Source organism: Sus scrofa, chromosome Y (assembly GCF_054392235.1).
Source record: "Sus scrofa isolate SSC_HxYL_T2T_F1_AM1 chromosome Y, Sscrofa_HxYL_maternal_Yorkshire_Landrace_v2.0, whole genome shotgun sequence".
Lineage (NCBI taxonomy): Eukaryota > Metazoa > Chordata > Mammalia > Artiodactyla > Suidae > Sus > Sus scrofa.
Genome location: NC_139402.1, coordinates 12,742,055 through 12,764,696, shown reverse-complemented (window position 1 = coordinate 12,764,696; position 22,642 = coordinate 12,742,055). Strand labels below are relative to the sequence as shown.

Genomic DNA, 22,642 nt, shown 5'->3' with positions numbered 1-22,642 from the left:
ACAGAAAAACAAAAAACCATATGAGAATGCTACCAACAATTATGTGCCAACAAATTTGACAATGTAGAAGAAATGGACAATGTTCTGGAGTCTTTCAGCCTCAAAAATCAGAATCAAGAAGAAATAGATCAACTGAATATATGGATCCCTAGAAATGAAGTTAACTGTGTCAAAAAAAAGAAAAAAAAAAAAAACTCCCTACAAATAAAAGTACAGGACCAGATGGCTTCACAGGCAAAATCTAACAAACATACACATGGGAAATGATGCCCACCCTCCTTAAGTTTTTATCAAAATGTGGAATTAGAAGGAACCATCCCAAAGACATTCAAGGATGCTAGCATCCCCCTAATTCCAAAACCAGACAAACATACCACCAAAGGAGAAAACTATAGGCCAATATCATTGATGAATACAGATGCAAAAACTCTCAACAAAATTTCAGCCAACCCAAACCAACAACATATCAAAAAGTTCATACACCATGACCAGGAGGGTGTCATCCCAGGTTCACAAAGATGGTTCAACATGCGTACATCAATCAACATCATACACCACAGTAAAAATAGAAACATCAAAAACCATATGATGGTCTCAAAAGATGCAGAAAAAGCATGTGACAGAGTCCAAAATCCATTCACAATATAGAACTCTCACCAAACTGGATAGAGGGACTATTCCTGAACACATTCAAAGTCATATATAACACACCCTCAGCAAATATTGTACTCAATGGAGAAAAGTTGAAATCCTTCCCACTAAAATCTGGAACAAGACAGGGATGCCCAATATCGCCACAGATCTTCAACATATTATTGAAGGTCCCAGCCACAGCAATCAGACAAACAAAAGTAATTAAGGGCCTACAAATAAGAAGAGAAGAGGTGTAAAACGGTCATGGTATGCAGATGTCATAATGCTACATTTTGAAAATTCCAAATATTCAACCTCAAAACTGTTTGAATGGATCCACAAAGTCAGAAAACTAGGAGGATATAAGACTCACCTTCAGAAATCAGTTGCATTTCGGTATACTAACGAGGAAACTTAGGAATGGCATAAAAATATACTACACCTTTAAAAATGGCTTGGGAAAAATCAAATACCTGGGAATAAACCTGACCTAGGAGGTAAAGGACTTATAGATTGAGAACTATAAAACATTAATCAAAGAAATTAAAGAAGACGTAGAGAAATGGAAAGACATTCCATGCCCCTGAAAGGGAAAAATTAATGCTGTAAAAATGGCCATTCTACCCAAAGCAATCTACAGATTCAATTCAATCCAAATCAAATTACCCATGACATTTTTCACAGAAAGAAAGCAAACAATCCAAAAATGTACATGGAACAAAATAGACCCAGCTTTCCCAAGGCAATCCTGAGTAAAAAAGAAAAAAAAAAAAAAAAAAAAAAAAAAACAAGCAAGAGGCAAAATGGCGAAATGCTCCGAGACCTCAAGCCATCTTACAAAGATGCAATCATCAAGACAGTGTGGTAATGGTAACAAAACAGCGAGACAGAACAGTGGAACAGAATGGAGAACACAGAAAGAAACCCAGACACCTTTGGTCAAATAATCATTGACTAGAAAAGAATCATACACAATGACCAAGGGGATTGTGTCCCAGGTTTGCAAGGAGGATTGAAAATACTCACAGCAGAAAACATCACACAGTACCTGAACATATGAAAACTAAAAACCCACATGATCCTCTCAATAGATGCAGCAACAGCATTCCACAAAGTCCAACATCCACTCACGATCAAAACTCTTACCAAAGTGGGGATCTGAGAAATATATCTTAACACAACAAAAGCCATTTAGGACAAACCCACAGCAAACTTAATACTCAAAGGAAAAGAGCTGAAAGCCTTTCCACTAAACTCTGATACAAGACAAGAAGGCCCATTCTGGCCACTTTTATGCATCATATTATTGGAAACACTAGGCACAGCAATTAGAAAAACAAAAAAAAAAAGTCAAAGGGATCCAAATTAGAACAGAAGAGGTAAAATATTCCCTACGTGCAAATGACATGACACAACGTATAGAAAATCCTAAGGAGGCCACACCAAAACTACTCAAACTGACCCACAAATTTGGCAAAGTAGCAGGATACAAAATTGACACTCAGAAATTGGTTGCACTTGAGTGTACTCACAATAAATAAAAATATTAAAAAAATAGAACATTTTGAAAATTGCACCTCCAAAATTTTAGGACCTAGAAATCAGCTTGACCAAGGCACTGAAAGATTATAAGCTGAACCATAAAACTTAAAGAAATTAAAGAGGATTCAAATAAAGGGACAGATATTCCATGATCCATGTCTGGAAGAATTAATATTATTAAAAAAGCAATAGTATGCCATAAAATCTACAGATTCAATGACATCGCTAACAGAAGACCCCTGTTATTTTAATAGAACGAGGACAAACAATCCAAAGCTTATATGGAACCATAAATGACCCAGATACGCAATGGAACACTAAGGGGGAAAATAAAATACGAGGAATAACTCTCCCAGACATCAGGCAATTTTTCTGAGCCACAGTAATCAAGACACTGTGCTACTGGTACCAAAACAGACATACAGTCCAAAGGGACAATGTAGAGAATCCCGGAATAAACTCACAACCCTGCATTCAATTAATCCTTGAAAAAGGAGGCAAGAATATAAAATGGGAATAAGACAGTCTTTTCAGAAAGGGGTGCTGATAAAACAGGACAGCTCCTGGTAAATCAATGAAACTGAAATACACCCTCACACAATGTACAAAAGTAAACTCAAAATCACTTAACAATGTAAACATAAGATAGGACACCTCAAATGACTAGAAGAGAAGAGAGGCAAAACATACTCTGACATCAACAATAAAAATGATTTTTTCTCAACATCAGTCTCCAAAGGCAACAGAAGTAAAAGCTAAAATAAACAAAGGACTCAATCAAATTGACAGGCTTTTGCACAGCAAAGGGAACAATGAAAAAAGACAACCATTGGAATGAGAGAAAATATAGTTTCAAATGATGCCACTGAAGGGGCTTAATCTCTAAAATAAATGACTTATAAAACTCAACAGCAAAAAACCTAGCAGCCATTTGAAGAATGGGCAAAAGACCTTAAAAGATATTTATCCAAAGGATACCTGCAGATGGCCGACAGGCACATGAAAAAATGCTCAACCTCACTAATTTTTAGAGAAATGCAACTCAAAATTACTGTGAAGTACCACCTCACACCTGTCAGAATGGCCATCATTAGCAAGTCAATAAATTAAAATTTCTGGAGAGGGTGTGGAGAAAAGTGAGCCCAGCTGCACTGTTAGTTGGAAAGTAAATTGGGACAACCACTACAACCACTATGCAGATCAGTATGGTTGTGCATTAGAAAACTAAATATAGAACTACCCTATGCCCCAACGATACCATCTTGGGCATATATCCAGATAACTCTTTCCTTGAAAGATATACATGGACTGGAAAGTTCATTTCAGCACTATTCACAATATGCAAGACATAGACACAACCTAAATTTCCATTGACAGAAGGGTACATTAAAAAGATGTGGTACATATTCACAGTGGAAAACTAGAGTTCATGAGAACAAAATAATGCCATTTGCAACAACATGGATGGAACTAGAGTTGCATATACTAAGTGAAGTACATCAGAAAGGAAGAGACAAATGCCATAAGACAGCACAGATCTGGAAATGAATAAATGGCACCAATGAAACATTCTAGAGGAAAGAAATGCATGCACTTGGAGAATAAGACAGTCAAGGGGGAGGGGCGAGGAGTGGGACAGACTTGAAGTCTGGGGTTAAGCAGTGCAAACTTTTGCATTTGGAGTGGATAATTAATGAGATCCTGCTGTTTAGCACAGGGAACTCTATCTAGTCAGGGGTGATGGAACATGATGGAGGTAATGTGAGAATAATAGTTTGGGGGGGTGTGATTGTATGTGTGTGTGTGTGAGAGAGAGAGAGAGAGAGAGAGAGAGAAGAAGAAATAAAGAGGAACAGACTGGGTCGCTTTGCTTTACAGGAGAAAACTGGCAGAACACTGGAAACCAATGATAATGGGAATAATAACAATCATGAAAAATTAAAGTAAAGCAAAATCTCTGCAAACAAGTCTCAGGTTTCACAGCAGTGGTTTCAATCTAGAGGCACATGGGCCCTGGCCATAGATGGAAAACAGCAGTTAGTGCATTACTGTCTCCAACCATAGAGAGGCAACACTGTGGCTTGCTTAGGGTGGCTGCTCCTCCCATATATAATTTGGAACCCTGAGAGTTCCAAATTATGCCCTGAGAGCCAAGCCATACATAGGGCTCCAAAGGGAAGGCAAAGTGACCCCCTTCAAAGGAATAGGGACCTCCAGTGGGATGTTCAGACTCTAAAGGCCGAGCTGAAGAGAGTGACAGCATGGGGACTTCCCTGTGTGGATAAATCCTTAACTCCCTGCAATCACAGAGGTCAGGGAAGGCACCAGGAGTCCTGAGCCAAAGCTGGGACCAGGTTAGAGACCAGGGGCTAACCTCTCACCATAACTGGACTCAGGGACCCTGGCATGTCCTGCTGCCTGTGGGGTGCTTGCAAGCTCCCCCTGGACAACACAGAGATGCAGTCACCCCTCATCAGCCACAGGCTTTGCTAGAGTCAAAGGACATCACTGGATGCTTTGGAGAAAATTTAACAAGATATGAGGGCCTATTGAAAGATACTCCCCACTTTTCCCTACTGGTGGCCTAAGCCCTGCACACAGCAACCCTGCTTCCAGCAGGCAAAAGTGGGGACTTATCCCATCAGTGTATAGAGACCATAAGACACACCTACTCCACAGGTCCAAACTTTAAGGACAAAGTTAAGAATAAGGGGTGTACAATGACCTTGGGGTGATGAGGCAGGCTAGGACCTGGGATCCCTTGTTGTGCTGCTTGCTTCTTGAACAATGTCTCCTTGAACAATGAAATAAAAAGAAGCAGTAAGGGACTACAGATAACTGCATGCATGGGCAGTTGAGAAAAAGATGAATGAGGAAATTTATAAAGACAAATAAAATAAAATGAAATAAAAATTAAAATAACATAAAGCATAATAAAATAAAAAATCAAATAAAATAATAAAATAAAGCAACCCTCCATCAAAATCGGTGTGTCAGGTGCAAAAACAGTTTATGTGGCATACATTATTGACAATACCACTGAGGAAGTGCACAGAAAATCTAAACCACCCCACTGACCCAAACCTTACACCACACTTACCCCTATCCCGCCAGAGAAGAAACAAGCTTGCCCCACACCAAGGAGCAGCAAAAAGAACTTGTTACATTATTAGTTTCCTTTTTCTCCTGAAGGGCTCAATAAAGCCTTCCCTGAATTTCTGGTGCCTCACTTCTCATCAACTTCTATTTACCAGGGAGCCAAGAACCCTGGTCGGTGTGAAGTACATGTTTAGTGGGCTATACGAGTGGCTCTCCTAGTCTCCATCATGGTTAAACTGAATCACATACAAGCCAGAATGATTTCCCCAGTTGTCCGTATGTGAAAATTTCTTCTGTCCAATATAATCTGCATTTCTCTGTAGCCACTCCAGAAACCAATCTATACTCTTTGGAAACAAGGAATGCAAAGCAAAAACTTTACAGTAATTAGATCAGGCAGAAATACCATGAACCTGCCTTCAACACTTGTATGAAACAGTCTCGGGAGCCCAACAACAACGTCTACTTCAAAAAAAAAAAAAAAAAAAAAGAATTCTGCACCACCACAGTATCTGGATAATCCCCTCAGGAAGCCTGAACACAAACATCATAGCATGCAGTAAGTAAAGCATACTGCAGTCTTGGAAGGAACCTGCCAGGAAGCGAGACAACACCACTGAGCACTTGCCTCAGGATGCCCTCTCCAAATGAGTGATAGCCATGCTAGAACAACACATCAAAATCTAGGCAGCCACCCAAAAACCTAATTGTGAATTTCTGCAACTATCCAGGTTGGCATATCAAAACACCCACACCCATCATCCTAGGAAGCCTAATTTCTGCCTTTGAAGAAATCAGCCCTTGACGCCAGGCCAAGAGCTGTGAATCATCAAGTAAATAAGTTCAACACTCAGCCCAGAAAGGCCAACTCTACTTCTGCAGCAGAGAGCTATGAAGCCTATTTTTCACATTTTCAAGACCCAGTCGAGTGTCCCTAAGTGAAACTTTCATGAAAGCAGTTCAGTAATCCTCAGACCTTTGTGGTAGCTGGCTTGGAAACAACCACCTCCTCAGCAACTAGGCAGAGACAACCACACTCAACGCAGCAACCATGCATAAAGCCAAACTGCAAATTCTTCACAAGATTACAGTGTAAACATTACTTCAGCCATATCCCTTCAGGAAATCCCAACACAATCTCTTTATAGCCACTGGTGCAGCAAGATTAATCATCACCTTTACAGCCACCAGGGTAAGCACCAAAACCAAAACCTCTGTAGTCATCACATGATGAAGGCTGACCATATTTTGGTAGTAATTGGACTGGGAGGTTGGACCTCAGTCTCTAAAGTAACTGGCCAACGGCCCTGACCACAACTTCCACTAGCCTGATCAGGAGGTCAAATCAGAACTTCTACTATAAACATTCAGCCAGCCAAGCCATAGTCTCTGCAGAAACCAGAGAAGACATCTGAGCATAATTTCCACAGCCACCAGCCATGTAAACTAACCACAAACTCTGTCCCAGCCCCGTAGATATTCACCAAGCAACCTCTGAAGAATTTGGAAGGAAAAATTAACTGTACTCATTTCAACTAACAAGAAAGTTTATCTCACCATATCTGCAAACACCAGCCTAGTAAACAAAAGGAGAACTTCTGCAGTAACTTGCCAGGCCCCAACGCCATAACTGAGCAGCCACAGACAAGAAGCCAAAGCACAAAACATGCAAATTTCTGGAAAAGAGGTCTGATCATGACCTCCATTATGGGAACAGGCGTAGAAACCACAACTGCTGCATTAACTGGCCAGGGATGCTTAAACCACACCTCTGCTGCAGCCAGTCAGATAATCAAACCATGGCTTCTACAATACCTGCTGCAACCTCTGTGACATCTAACCCAGAATCCCTAATGGCCACCCACACACTATTCAAGCCAGGAAGCATAACCACCTACCGGAAGTACCCAGAACCATCAGTGTAGATACCCTCTCTCCAGCAGCCATCCTACAAAGCCTAACCATCTCAGGGAGACATGCTGCAGCTCTACAGGACAGAGCATGCTGCAGTACACATGGGGAACATATGGCAACAGTTGCAACAAAAAGTAAGCCAAATTGTCACCTATGCAGCAAGCAGGAAGTCAAACTTCATCTTGTTATATCAATAAAGAAGTGAAAAGGGTGCAAGGCATGTTGTTTCTTGTTACCACGTACAGTAGAAGAGTCTTCCTCATCGATTGTCTTTCTGTTGGTGTATGTAATAGATGTTCTTCCAGTAATTCTGGAGACTGTCACTGCTTGAGAACACCTGGCCTTTGGACTCCATTTTAATGTGGTTTCCCTTGAAGAATTGTCACACTGACAGACCTAAATGTCTTCTCTAAATAAGTTACAGTGAAGATGATCCACTTCTAGTTAGGCCATCTCCAGCTGTCCTATGACTACAACAGAGAGTTGTGTTGTATATGTAGAGGAAGTCATATTATGGTGGGAAACATACAGCCAGGTATTGAAACCAAGAAGAAGGTTACAGGACCTTCCTGGGGAGACAACCCAACCACTCTCTACACCATCTATAATTTGGAGAAAAAAACATTAGCCTTCTAGGCCTTCTGTGTTTTCCAAAATGTGATCTCATCATAAAACTCAGACAATGCAGAAACTCAGGAAAGCAGTCAAACTCTTCACATAATAGTTTAGCAGGAAAAAAAAGCAAAGGGAAAGATTTCCGGTTCCTTCTCAGGGGCTACAGAGGATATCCTGAGCCCTCTTCTTGAGTTGTTTGGAGACACAGGAACCTTCACCAGGTGGAAGAAGTTGACTGAATATTGAACACAACCGTGAAGACTCCAGACTGCTTGAACCAGCGAGTGATGATGTTGATTCCCTGGATGTCAGAAATCAATATGTATGTGGGCATAGGGTCTGCCTAGATTGTGAGAGCAGCGCAGATATTGACTATGACTCTGACCAGATGCAGCTCTTCAGTGAGTGTGGGACCTGGGGAAAGTCACTTGACAGCTGTAGAGTGTGTTTCCTTACGTGTAGGATGGGGGCAGAAAGAATTACTTCCTTGCAGCACTGCTGTAAAACAGATTAAACCAGACCTGCTATGAGGTAAACCCTCAAGAAATATATGCAGTCATTTTCTGCTGGTGTCTGAACACAACAGGCATGCCAGCCTAGAACGGATCTTAAATATACAGAAGAGAGTTGTCTGCATTGCAAAATGGGAAGTCAAGAGATTTATGAGGAGGGTTAAGTAGAGAATCCACAGTAAGATGGATGCATATCAGGGATGCTGCTAAGGAGGCTATGGCAATTGTCTTTGGGAACTTCCACATATAGAGTATGAGAAGGCTTATGATAAGGAAACAGGAGAAAAAAGCAGGGAAATGGATGAGAGAGAATTGAATCATGGGAAGGAAAAATAGGGTAGCAAGTGCTTGAGCACAGTAAAGAAAGGGTTCCATTGCTGGGTTGGTGAGAGAGCTGATACAACTCTCAAAAACAATAGAGAGGATAAAGAGAGAAATGAAATCCCCTTTTTTCCCTATGGGAGTGTCTAGAGGGTTGAGGGCTGGAAAATCTGCAAAGAAGAACTCTGGGGAAGTGTTTTGAGGATCTGGGTAGGGAGAGGTTGGTGGTGGTATTGGTGGAATGGGTGGAAGTAGAAGAGGTGGCGGGCCATTGTGGAACAAGAAAAACAGGCCACATCAAGTTCCTATTGTAGCTCAGCATTAGTGAATCTGACAGGAAACCCTGAGGATACAGGTTCAGTCCCTGGACTCGATCAAAGACTAAAGCATCTACATTTGCCCTGAGTTGTGTAGATCTGAGATGATTGTATCCGACACTGCTGTGACTGGGGTGTAGGCCAGCAGCTACAACTACAGTTCTAACCCTAGCCTGGGAACCTACATATGCTGTGGGAGCAGTCCTAACAAGACAAAAATGAATAACTAACTAAATAAATAAATACATATGATGCAATTAATGAAAAGGCCAACTGACAAAGTTCAAACTTTATGAAAACTGATGGGATCTGTATATCAGACTGCACTTTATAAAAAGAACATAAGTTCTTTCCTCCCTTCCCCCTCAGTAGCCCAACTGCTATTTCCACAATTGTTCCATGAAACTCTCAAAAATATACACTTGTAACTCTTTCTCAATAAAGCCTGAGTTCTGACACCAAACTGTAGACATGCATAAATCTTTAGATCCCTACCAGAGCCAGTCAGTAGGAAATGGTGAGAGAATGAGTGTCTCAGACACGGTCCCTTGCTGATCCCAAAGCCTGCACAAACCACTATCACCACAACACTCCTTCAATAACGGCGCAATGCCTAAATTCTGGTTGCCCATCTTACCCATTCCAGAACAAAGGGGTCAGGCCTGGGCATACGTCCCTCCACAGTTCTTCAGTCCCTTTCCTGGCCAGCATCCCCCCTAGAGACACACAGGAATAGCTGAACCCTTTCCACTGGCAGCCCTCATTTCCTCACACATTAGTAAAGCTAGTGGTCAATCACAGAAGTCTTTGCAGGGGACCATTCAGAGGGTACCAGGCAGATTACTTTCTGCCCATCAGGGTGAGGGTTGGAAAGGCCATTCCTGCTGGAGTGGAGCACCATTTACTTTTTGGACCAGCTGCCTGAGTCCCCACTCAAATAGAGCTTTTGCTAAAGTAAGAATGTTCAGTCCTTTTAGATGAAGAAATCCCTGATCCTGAGAATCCTGCCTTACCCCCAGGGTAGGCCTAAAAGAGAGTTTCTCATTTGTTTAGGAGCTCTGTCCCCACTGGGAATTCCCAGGGTTGTCTCCCACAGGTACAAGTCAGCTTCCCAGCTGCCCTGCAAGTCTTAGATGCACATTCCACATGAGAGGCTCTTCAAACACCCACAATAATCAGACAGTCAGGGCTTATGGTGAAACATGGATCCAAAATGAATAAGAAGGAATGGAACTCGATCATGGCCAGTGACCCCAGAACTATAGGGCCCGACATATGTAAGTCAGTGGGACCCAAGTCAAAAGAGGAGTCTTTAGAGAGAGTAGTGAGGACAGATATTGTGGATACAGTGAGGCTGGCACAATATGAAAACATGAGAAGGGAGGACTACCTGGAACAACACCCCCTGAGACAGATGATCATGACCTTGCTTGCCTTCCTTGAAGCCATTCTCAGGAGGAAACAAATGATAATCCCTATTCTGACCCTTGTGCACCAGCTGTGATTCTCCCCACAATTGCCCTTTTAGAACCACATCTGCATCTGCCAGAAGAAGGACTGGGTTGGGGGCAAAGAGTAATGATGGTTGTGCTTTCTAAGAGGTAGTGAAAGAGATAACAATGGCACCCCCATCCACCTTGTCCCCCTAGAACCCTCAATTCCACCACACCAGATAGACATTACTCTTGCCTACGTGTGGACAATGATGACTCTCACATCTCTGTCAATTCCAACCCTTTTCTTTCCAACACTCTCTATCTCCCTGGTCCACATGCTGCTTTGCACAGCAGAAATTCTGCTGCACTTCAGTTGCACAACTTCCAGCCACAGATATTTTCAGAGAATATAATCAGGATGCACTTTGAATGAGAGGAAGTATCAATATTACAAATAAAGCAGGAACAAAATGAACCAAGACTGGAGAGAAGATTGAGGGGTAGCCTTAGGGGAGGGACACCCACTTCCAGACATACACTGAGAAGCCACTGACAGGTGGAGTTATTAACACAGAAAATTGGCTGAATGCTTACCTAAGGTTCCAGCACTCTGAGAGCATGAGACATTTGACAAGAGGATGGAATAAAAGGAAGCAGAAAATGAGAGAACATGGGAAAGGACTCAGGATGGGACCCACACTGCAAGGATGGAGCTGGAAAGATGCAAATCTCCTGGAGCATAGTGTTCTCTGTCCAAGAGAGAAGGACAGCCGGGACAAGGAGGACACCTAAACTGTAGGAGGAGAACATGGCAGGAATTGGGGTGCAGTAATCAAGATGGTAACACTCCTCGAGAAAGTGTCAGTTCTACCTCCTGGCATGTTGCAACCCAGTGCTGGTGGAAGCAGGAGTAGGGACCTGAAAACTCAGCTCTGGAGACCACACTCAATGAAATAGCAGGTGCTGGCTATGTGGGGGAAAGCTGGGAGGGCTTCCTGGAAACAGCCTGAAGCTGATAAAGTCTAGGGAGATGACATTTGAGGGTGTAAGCTGAGGAAAACCACCTGGGCTAGAAGTCCAGGTGCCATTGTTTGGGGTGCTGGAGGGAAGGAATGGCATACATCCCTGTATTCTGGTTTCCTGTGACTGTCCTCTTTCAGGCTCCAGTAGCCATTTGTGTGCAGTTTCTGACTAGCCACATCTGTGAGCAAGGCCCACCCATGGGGCTGCATCAAATGATCCATATGATGCTCAACAAAAGGAGTAACAGTGGAAGAGTGCCTGCCATGGAGCTATGGAGGGCAGTCCTAAGAACATCTGCAACAAAGATAGGGACTGCAGGAGTAGCTGCTGACATTGCCAGCTGCAGGAAGTGGTTTTGAGAGCTACCTGGTAGCAGAAGGTGTTGCAGGATCCACTTCAGCAAAAGCTTTTCCTGAACCATGAACCACTGCAGGACAAAAATTAAATAAAAAGAAGAAAATTATAAAGAACCACAAGGACAAACCAACAATTAACATACAAATGAACCCCCCCCCCGTAAAGATAACAGCTCATTTTCCAGCAGAAACTCTACAAGCCAACTCTGCAGAAGGGAGCAGCATGACATATTTAAAATGATGAAAAGAGGGATTGCTGAACCAATAGACTCCACCTAGCAAGGCTCTCACTCAGATTTGAAAGGTCAAAAGATTTCTAGACCAGAGCTAAGGGAATTCAGCCCCTCCAAACCATATCTACAGCAAATTCTAAGGGAATTTCTCTAGGCCAAAAATAAAAAGCCACAATTAGGAAGAAGAAAATAAGTTAACCAGGAAAGAAGTGAACCAGTAAAGGCAAAAGAAGTGAACCAGGAAAGAAGTGAACCAGGAAAGGCAACAGAACAATAAACATAGGAAGGCACCCATTGACAAGTGTGAAATCAAAACTAGAAATCCTGAGAAAGGAGAGGATAACTTGGACACTTGAAAGTGCATTTGAAAAGGAGGCCAGCAATCAACAATTATTCTTACACATACAGATGCTTTTATCATAATCTACCAAGGTACAGACTCCAAACACTGAACCAGGAAGGAAGAGAATGTGTGAATAAATCAAACATAAGTACTCACATTTAAATTGTGTTTGACAACCTTACTCCCCCAAAGTGTTCAGGGCCTAAGGTCTTCACAGGCAAATTCTGTCAAACTCAGAGAAGACTTGACACCCATTCTTCTGGTGCACTTCCAGAAAAACTGCAGAGAAACGGTTATACCCAAACTCATGCCATGAGGCCACCAGCACTCATACCAAACCAGGAAAATGCACAACAACAACAACAACAGCAAAATAATCACAGGCCCCAAATCCCTGATGAACATAGATATAAGATTCCTTTACTAAGTGTTCACAATCGAATCCAACCGTATATGTAAAGGATCAGACACCATGATCAAGTGGGATTTATCCCACAGGTGCAAGGATTCTTCAATATCTCCAGATCAATCAGTATGATACACCATATCAACAAACAGAAAAATAAAAAAACATATATGATGACCTCAGTAGATGCAGAAAAAGCTTTTGACAGAATTTCATACCAATTCCTGACAGAAACTGTCCAGAAAGTTGTCATAGAGGCAACATTCCTCAACCTAGTGAAACAGGTATATGAGAAACCCACAGCTAGTATCATTCTCAAAGGTGAAATGCGGAAAGCACTTCCAGTAAGATAAGGAACAACTCAAGGGTGTCCACTCTGCCACTTACATTCAATCATAGTTTTGGATCCTAGCCATGGAAATCAGGGAAGAAAAATGAAGAAAACCACCCAAATTGAGAAGGAAGAAGTAAACCTACCACTGTGTGTAAATGACATGATTCTATACGTAGAAAATCACAAGGGCAGTTTCAGGAAACTCATAGATTTCATCAACCATCTTGGCAATCTTGCAGGTTAAAAATTAATACAAAGAAATTGGTTGCTTTTTTACATCCTAAGAAAAGATCAGACATGTAGTATAGGGAAAACATTTCCTTTACCTTCACAGCAAGAAAAAAATCACCTAGGAATACACCTTCCTAAAGAGAAAAAATCTTGCATCTGGAAACTACAAGATGTCAGTGGCTGAAATCAGTAATGGCAATAACAATTAGAAAGATACACCACTCTCCTGAAGCAATGTGGATGACTCCGTATTGTCAAAATGACTATGCTCCCCATGGCAATCCACAGATCCAGTGAATTCCCTATCAAATTACCAACAGCAGCCTTCACTGAACTATAACCACATATGTTAAAATCTGTATGGAAACTCAAAAGACCCCAAAGAGCCTAAGGAATTTGGGGGGAAAAAAAGGGGTGGGGGGATGGTAGAATCAGGCTCCTTGAATCCAAACCCTCCTACAAAGCTACACTAATCAAAACAGGATTGTAATGGCACAAAGAATGTAACATTGATCGGTGCAATGGGATAGATATCCCAGAAATAAACACATGCACCTCTGGTCAACTAACCCATGACATGGTGGGAAAAAATCATACAGTGGAGGAAAGATGGTCTCTTCACAAATGGTGCTGGCAAAACTGGGTAGTGGGTACATGCAAAAGAGTGAAAATAGGCATTCCTGCTGGGCCTCAGTGCTAAAGAACCAACTTGGATCCCTGAGGATGTGAGTTCATCACTGGCCCCACTCAGAAGTTTAAGGATCTAGCACAGCCATGAACTGTGGTGAAGGTTTCAGACTCAGCTCGAATCCCCTGGTGCTGTGTCCGGGCTATACACTGGCAGCTGCAGTTCTGATCGGACCCCTAGCCTGGGAACTTCCATATGTCACAGGTGCAACCCTAAGAAACACACAAACGAAAACCTGAAATCAGAAGATTCTCCAACCCTATCCACAAGAATAATTAAAATCAGTTAAAGACATTAATGTAAAGCCAGATGCTAGAAAAATCTAGTTGAGAGGGAAACATTGGCAGAACATTCTTTGACATAAATCACAGCAACATTTTGTTCGAGGCATCTCCTACGGTAACAAAAATAAAAACAAAAATAGACCAATGAGACCTAATTAATTCAACAATTTTTCACAGCAAAGGAAAACTTTAGAAAAAATGAAAAGACAACCAACAAATTGGGAGAAACATCTATGCAGAAGATGTAACTAACAAGGGCCTAATAACCAAAATATGTGAACAACCTGTACAACTCAATGACAATGATGAAATGAACAAACCACTCAAAAAATGGCAGAAGACCTAAATAGACATTACTCCAAAGAAGATGTAGGGATGGCCAGCAGACACATGAAAAGACTTTCAACATCATTAATCGTTAGACAAGTGGAAATCTAAACTACGATGAGGTCCAGAATGAGGTATATTCTCTGGGCAGAATGGCCATCATTGACAAGTCAACACATAACAAAGGCTGGAGAGGGTGTGGAGAAAGGGGAACCTTTCTATACCTTTGCTGGGAATGTAGATTGGTTCAATCACAAGGGAAAACTATATAGAAACTCCTCAGAAACCTAAACATAGAACTACCATAGTATCCTGCATTCCCTCTCCTGGTCATATATCTGGACAAAACTATAATTCAAAAAGATGCATGCATACCTGTGTTTGAAACAACACTATGTACAATAACCACGTCACAGAATAACCAAAATATCCATCAACAGATAAATGGATTTAGAATATGTGGCACCTATATATAATGGAATACTATTCCGCCAAAAAAAAAAAAAAGAAAAGAAAAACAGAAAAAGAATAAACTAATGCCATTCCAGCACTATATGGATGCAAATATAGACCCTCATAGTAAGTGCAAAAAGTCTGAAAGAGGCAGACAAATACCATTAGATACCATTTATATGTGGAATATAAAATATGCCCCAAATGAGCTTATCTACTAAATAGAAACAGGTTATGCCTATAGGGAACAGACTTGTGGTTGCCAATGGGGAGGGAGTGGGATGGATGGGGCTTTGGGGGCATAGTAGAAGTAAACTCTTACATTTAGAATGGACAAGCAATGAGGTCCTACTGTAGAGCACAGGAAACTATATTCAATCTCTCACCTGGAACATGATGGAAGAGGGCATGAGAAAAATGGTGTATATAGATATATGAGTGGGTCACTATGCTGCAGAGAAGAAATTAACACAACACAGTGAATCAATTATACTCCAATACAAATAAAGTTAAAATTTAACAAAAACCCTATATCATAAATCTCACTTGCCTTATGGATTAAGTATGAAATAAAAACTACTTAAAAATAAAATAAGCTGGACCAAGTGTTCTCATAAATGAGTTCTAGGAAACACTTAAGAAATATTTAATTCTTCCAAGAAAATTTATTGTGGAGAAGAACAATAGCTTTCCAGTCTGGTCAAGTGATTACCTTGATTTCAATTCCAGTTAACATATCTATAAAAGAAATACTTCACTTACTCAGGTAGGTGCAATAATTCCTAAACAAAGCATCAGATACAATGCAGTATATGTAGCAGGATTGAAAAATTTAAACACACACACCCACATTCACATGCACTACAAGTGTAAAAATGCAATCAGGCGACAACAAAAAAGCTAGAGCCACCAGAACAGAAGAAGTGAACACATCTGTTTGCAGCAAACAGTATAACTTACTATAAAATCTTCAAGAAATCACAAAGAATCTGTAGAACTAATAAATGATTTATCAACATTGCAACACATAAATTACACTTGCAAAAATAAATTGTAGTTTACACACTAGCATCAAATATTTGCAAAATGAAAGTTTCAAGTATATTTAAAATAATATTTAAGTGTAGAACCCTGTTTCATAATTAGCAAAATGCAAGTCCACAGCAGAAAACCTATGAAACATAGCTGGCACAAACTAGAGAACACCTCAATAAATGTAAAGATAACTCACATTCATGTTCAGGAGTTGGAAGCAGAAAAGCTAACGGGTTTAAACAATAAATCAGCAATCCTGAATGAAAATCAATCCATAGGTGTACCATTTTCTCTGCCTGGATTGCTCCCTCTATTACCTTCCTGGGTCAGTTTTCACTTGGCAACAACAAGTGCTGTGTGGTCATCATCTTTCACACACCTTGTCCTAATATAGCCTTTGTGGGTACTAAGGCCACCTCTCAGCCACTGGCTCCTTTTTACTACCCAGCTACCTCCACAGCTGCTGCCAACATGATGTCCCAGCCTAGGTCATGCCAGCTATAGGAACTCTGGAGAGAACAGAGGGGAGAAAGTGCACCCAAGATACATCAAAAAACACATGATTATCTCAAGAGATTCAGAAAAACCCTTTGAGAAAATGCAACATCCATTCCTGACAAAAAACACACGTGAAGTTCCTGCCATGGTGCAAAGGTTGACAAATCTGACTAGTATCCACGTGGTTGTGGCTTTGATCCCTGGCCTTGCTCAGTGGGTTGGGGATCAGGTGTTGCGGTGAGCTGTGGTGTAGGACACAGATGTGGCTGGGATCCCATGTTGCTGTGGCTCTGCAATAGTCTGGCAGCAACAGCTCCCATTAGACCCCTGGCCTGGGAACCTCCATATGCCACAGGTTCAGCCCTAGAAAAGGTGAAGAGACAACAACAAACAAAAAAACCAAAAAGCAAACAAAAATTGCGTATGGACCTGGGTATAGAGGGAACATATCTCAGCATTAAAAAGGCATTTATAACAAACCCACAGCCAGTGAAATACTCAATGGATTAAAGATGAAAGCCTTCCTGCAAGAATCTGGAGTAAGACAAGGATGCCCACTCTCATAGTTTTTATTCAACATACTCTTGGAATTTCTAGCCACAGCCATTCAACAAACAAAAGAAACAAATAGCAAGAACTTGGAAGAAAAAGGTAAAATTGTCACTTCATGCAAATACATGGTACAATATCTAGAAAAACCTGAGGAGGCAGCTCAAAAGTCCTCAAACTGATCAATGAATTCAGCAAAATACCAGGATATAAGATTAACATTTCCAAAGTTGGTTCCGTTTCTGCATAGTGCTACTTCTCATTTTCATTTGGAAAGGTTCTAATCTCTAGAGAGTTGTCCATTTCTTCTAGGTTGTCAGATTTATTGGCATGTAATTGTTCATGGTATTCTCTTATTTTTTTATTTATTTTCCATTGGTATTTCTTCTTCTTTTTCATATTGTTATTTTGGTTATTTGGGTTTTACCTCTCCACTTCTTGGCAAGCCTGTACGGAGCTTGAACAATTCATTTAGTTTTTAATATCTATGGAAAGAACCTTTCCCATTCATTGACTTTTTATTATATTTGAATCTCTATTTTATTGATTTCCTCTCGATATTTGTGATTTCCCTCCTCATGCTGACTTTACCTATTGTTTGTTCTTCTTTTTCTAATTCATTTAGGTGGGGCCCAATTTGATTAGGTGAGATTTTTCTTCCTTTTTGAGGAAGCCCTCTATCACTGCAAATTTCCCTCTAAGCACTCCTGTTGAAGCATCCCATAAATTTGAAAAGTTGTGTCTTCACTATCATTTGTCCTCAGGTATTGTTCCATTTGCTTTGTGATTTCCTCATTGACCCACTGGCTTTTTTTTTTTTCTATTGCCATGTTGTTCAGTTTTCATGTAGTCTGCTTTTTGCCATTATTTTTCCTTTCTTGATTTCTGTGGTCAAAGAAGATAGCTGAAATAATTTCTATACTTTTCTTTTTGCTGAGGTTAGTTTCATGCCCCAGCACAGGGTCCATCTTTGCCAGTGTTATATTTGCACATGTAAAGAATGTCTATTCTGATATTTGGCGGGATGTAATGTGCTGAAACTATCAGTGAAGTCTAAGTTTTCTATTGCATCCTTTAGGATCTCTATTGCCTTGCTGATTTTCTGTTACAGGACCTGTCCTTTGATTTGAGTTAGGTGTGAACATTTCCCACTATCATTGCAGTCCTATGGATTTTTCCTTTTATGTCTGTTGTAGTATTGTGTGTACCTCTGTGCTCCCACATTAGGGGCATATATGTTGACAACTGAAATAGCCCCTTCTTGGAAGGATTCCTTTATCATTGAGTAATGTCCTTCTTTGCCTTTCTTTATGGCTTTCATTTAAAGTGCATGTGGTCTTATGGGAGTTCCCATCATGGCTCAGAGGCTAATGGATCTGAAGTGGAAGCATGCCATGAGGTCGTGGGTTTGATCTGTGGCCTTGCTTACAGGGTTAAGCATCCAGGGTTGCAGTTAGCTCTGGTGTAGTTCACAGACATGGCTCAGATCCCACATGATGTGGCTCTGGCAGAGGCTGCAGCTACCACTCCAAATAGACCTCTAGCCTGGGAACCTCCACATGCAGTGGGAGCAGCCCAAGAAAAGGCAAAAAGACCAAATATATTTATATATCTAGTCTGATTTGGTCTGATTTGAGTATTGCGACTCTTGCTTCATGTCTTGTCTATTGGCATGAAATGTCTTTCCCATTCCTGAAGTCTACTTAATTGTTATTTGCCCAAGACACTTTTTTCTACTGCACAGCATATTGACCCAGTAACACATATATGTACATATTATATTTTCTCACATTATCATAATTCATCATAAGGGACTAGACTCTGTCCCAGTGATACACAGAAGGATCTCATTGCTCTTCCATTGCAAAGGTAGGAATTTGCATCTATTAATCCCAAGCTCCCCAAACACCCATTTTCCTCCCCCTCCCACTGGGCAACCATAAGTCTATTCTATATGTCCATGATTTTCTTTTCTGTGGAAAGGTTCATTTGTGACTTATATTAGATTCCACATTAAATGATAATCACATGGTATTTGTCTTTCTCTTTCTGACTTACTTCACTCAGGATGAGAGTGTCTGGTTCCATCCATGTTGCTGCAAATGGCCTTATGTTGTTCTTTGTTATGGCTGAGGAGAATTCCGTTGTGTATCTTTACCACATCTTCCTAATCCAATCACCTCTCAATGGACATTTGGGTTGTTCCCATGTCTTATGCATTATGAATAGGGCTGAAGTGAACATGTGGGTGCATGCGTCCTTTTTAAGGAAACTTTTGTCTGGATGTACACCCACGAGTGGGATTGCAGGGTCATGTGGTAGTTCTGTGTGTAGATTTTTAAGTTATGTCCAGGCTGTTTTCCATAATGGTTGGAGCAGCTTACATTCCCACCAAGAGTGCAGGAAAGTCCCCTTTTCTCTACACTCCCTCCAGAAATGGTCATTTGTGGACTTATGAGTGACGGCCATTTGGACGGGTGTGAGGTGGTAACTCATGGTAGTTTTGATTAGCCATTCCCTACTAACCAGGGATGTCAACCGTTGTTTCAGGTGCTCATTGGCCATCTCTACATCTTCCTTGGAATATTGTCTGTCCAGGTCTTTTGCCCATTTTCCCCTTGGGTTGTTGGTGTTTCTTGCTGGTGAGTGGTGTAAGTTGTTTGAATATTCTAGACATTATGCCCTTATCATTTGTATCATCTGAGTCTATTTTCTCTCTTTCAGTGAAGTTGTCTTCTTGGTTTTCTTTTGCTTTTCTTTGCTGTGCAAAACCTGTTATTGTTTTAGGTCCCATTGGTTTATGTTTGCTTTAATTTCTGTGGCTTTGGGGGACTGACCTGATAAAATATTCATAAGGTTGATGTCGGAGAATGTTTTGCCTGTGTTCCCTTGCAGGAGTTTGTTGGTGTCTTGTCTTAGAGCTAAGTATTTCAGGCATTTTGATTAGATTGTGGAGCATGGTGTGAGGGTGTGTTCTTGGATCATTGATTTCCATGCAGCTGTCCAGGCTTGGCAGCAATACTTGCAGAAAAGACTGTGTTTTGCCCATTTTATGTTTTTGCCTCCTTTGTGAGAGATTAATTGACCCTAGGTGTCTGGGTTGATTTCTGGGTTTTCTACTGTGTTCCATTGGTCTGTGTTTCTGTTTTGGTACCACTCCCACACTGTTTTGACGACGTTGGCTTTGTAAAGTTGCCTGATGTCTGGGAACGTTATTCCTTGGTTTTGGTTCCTCAGAATTGCTTTGGCAATTCTTAGTCGTCTGTGGTTCCACATAAATTTTTTGATTTTTTTTGTAGTGTTGTGAAAAATGTCGTGGGTAGTTTGATAGGGAGTGCATTGACTCTGCAGATTGCTTTGGGTAGTATGGCCAGTTTTGCAATATTAATTTGTGTCACCCCAAATATCAGCCATCTGCATCCAAAAATATATTAAAAAATTTCATACTACACGATCAGGTGGGATTCATCTCAGGAGCCCTAGGGCGGTTCTACATAAGTAAATAAAACCATGTCTTACCCCACATATAACAACGGAAATGTCAACAACCACATGATCATGTCAGTAGATGCAGAGAAATCATTTGTCACAGTCCCACATCCATTCATGATCTATACTCATCCCAAAGCACCTATAGAGGGAACATTCCTTAACATACTCAAAGCCATGTATGACAAACCCTTGGCACATATAACACTCCATGGAGAAAAGCTGAACGTCTTCCCCCTAAAATCTGGAGCAAGACAGGGATGCCCACACTGATCCCTGTTATTCAACAGACTACCTGGCTCTTAGCCACAGCAATCAGACAGACAAAAAATAAAATCTTCCAAATAGGAAAGGAAGAGGTAAAACTGTCAGTGTAGGCAGATGACATGTCACTGTATATAGACATTCCAAAAGACTCAACCCCAAAACTACTTGAACTGATCAACAAATTCAGCAATGGAGCAGGAGCGGAGATTCACATTCAGAAATCAGTCATGTATCTGTATCCTCAAAATGAACTATTAGGAAAAGAATACAAAATACAATACGTTTTATAATTGTACCCCCCAATATCTAATACCTTTGTCATATACCTGACCAAGGAGGAAAGTGACTTAAATGCCAGGAAGTATAGAGCATTAATCAAGGAAATTAAAAGAAAATGTTGTAAAGAAATGGAAAGATATTCCACACTTTCACTTTATGTGTGTCCATTGCCGTAAGGTGAGTTTCCTTTGGACAGCATATCTTAGGTGCTTGCTTTTTTAGCCAAGTTGCCACTCTAGTTATTTTGATTGGCACCTCCAGTGTATGGACACTTAAGGGGATTATTGATATGTATATACTGATTGCCATTGTCAACCTTGTTTTCCAGTTGACTTTATGTCTCTCCATTCAAATTTTTTTTCTGGTTTGATGTTTTCCTTTTAGTATATGACTGTGTCCTTCCCCTCCCCCAACATTTGTGCAGGTAATATTTTGTGATGGTTTGTGGGTGCCCTGTTTTTCAAGTATTTTAAGCCCTTCCTATATCTGCTTGTGTTAGCTTGATAGCCAAACTCGTTAAAGAAAATGGAGTCCAATATCCTTACTTTCCTTCCCCACATTCTAGGATTTTGAAGTCCTTTTCTATTATTAATTAATTAATTAATTTATTTATTCTACTGTACCTCTTGGTGACCCAGTTACACAGACATGTATACATTCTTTTTTTCTCACATTACAGGTTACATTGTAAGTGACTAGACAGAATTCCCAGTGCTACACAGCAGGATTCCATTGCTAATCTGTCCTGAAGGCAACATTTGGCATCTTTTTACCTCCAAGCTCCCAGCCCCTCCCCTTCCCCCTTGACAACCACAACCTATGCTCCAAGTCCATGATTTCCTCTTCTGTCGAAAGGTACCTTTGTGCCATATGTTATATCCCAGATATAGGAAATATCACATGGTATTTGTCTTTCTCTTTCTGACTTACTTCACTCAAGATGAGAGTCTCTAGTTCCACTAATGATGCTGCCAATTGCATTATTTCATTTTTTTAATGGCTAAGTCATATGCCATTGTGTATCTATACCACATGTTCCTAATCCAATCATCTATCAGTGGACATTAGTGTGGACTCCACATCTCGGCTACTGTGAATAAGGCTGCCATGATCATGTGGGTGCACGTGTCTTTTTCAAGGAAGGTTTTGTCTGGATATATGGCCAAGCATGGGATTGCTGGGTCACATGGCAGTTCTATGTATGGATTTCGAAGGTACCTCCATATTGCTCTCCATAGAAGTTGTAACAGCTTACCTTCCCAGCAAGAGTGCAGGAAGGTTCCCTTTCCTTCAAAAAAAGGAGGTGGTAAGAGAGTTAGAGTCAATAAGGAAATGTAATGACAGAAGAAGAGTTCTAAGTGATAACTTCACTTAGGCTTTTGAAGGCACCTGCATGATTTTAAAGAGGAAGGAAACAGCTATGACCCAAGGAACATGAATGGCTTCTAACCACTGCAA

General features: G+C 40.9%; 1 protein-coding gene and 1 pseudogene across 1 annotated transcript in view; one reads left to right on the top strand and one right to left on the bottom strand.

Annotated features, from left to right (window-relative positions):
- LOC146394372 (heat shock transcription factor, Y-linked-like) overlaps nucleotides 1-22,642 on the bottom strand; it is a 455,151-nt gene that overhangs the window by 338,986 nt on the left and 93,523 nt on the right. The gene's annotated exons all lie outside the window — the stretch shown is intronic.
- LOC110257951 (small ribosomal subunit protein uS5 pseudogene) overlaps nucleotides 9,425-22,642 on the top strand; it is a 36,584-nt pseudogene continuing 23,366 nt past the window's right edge.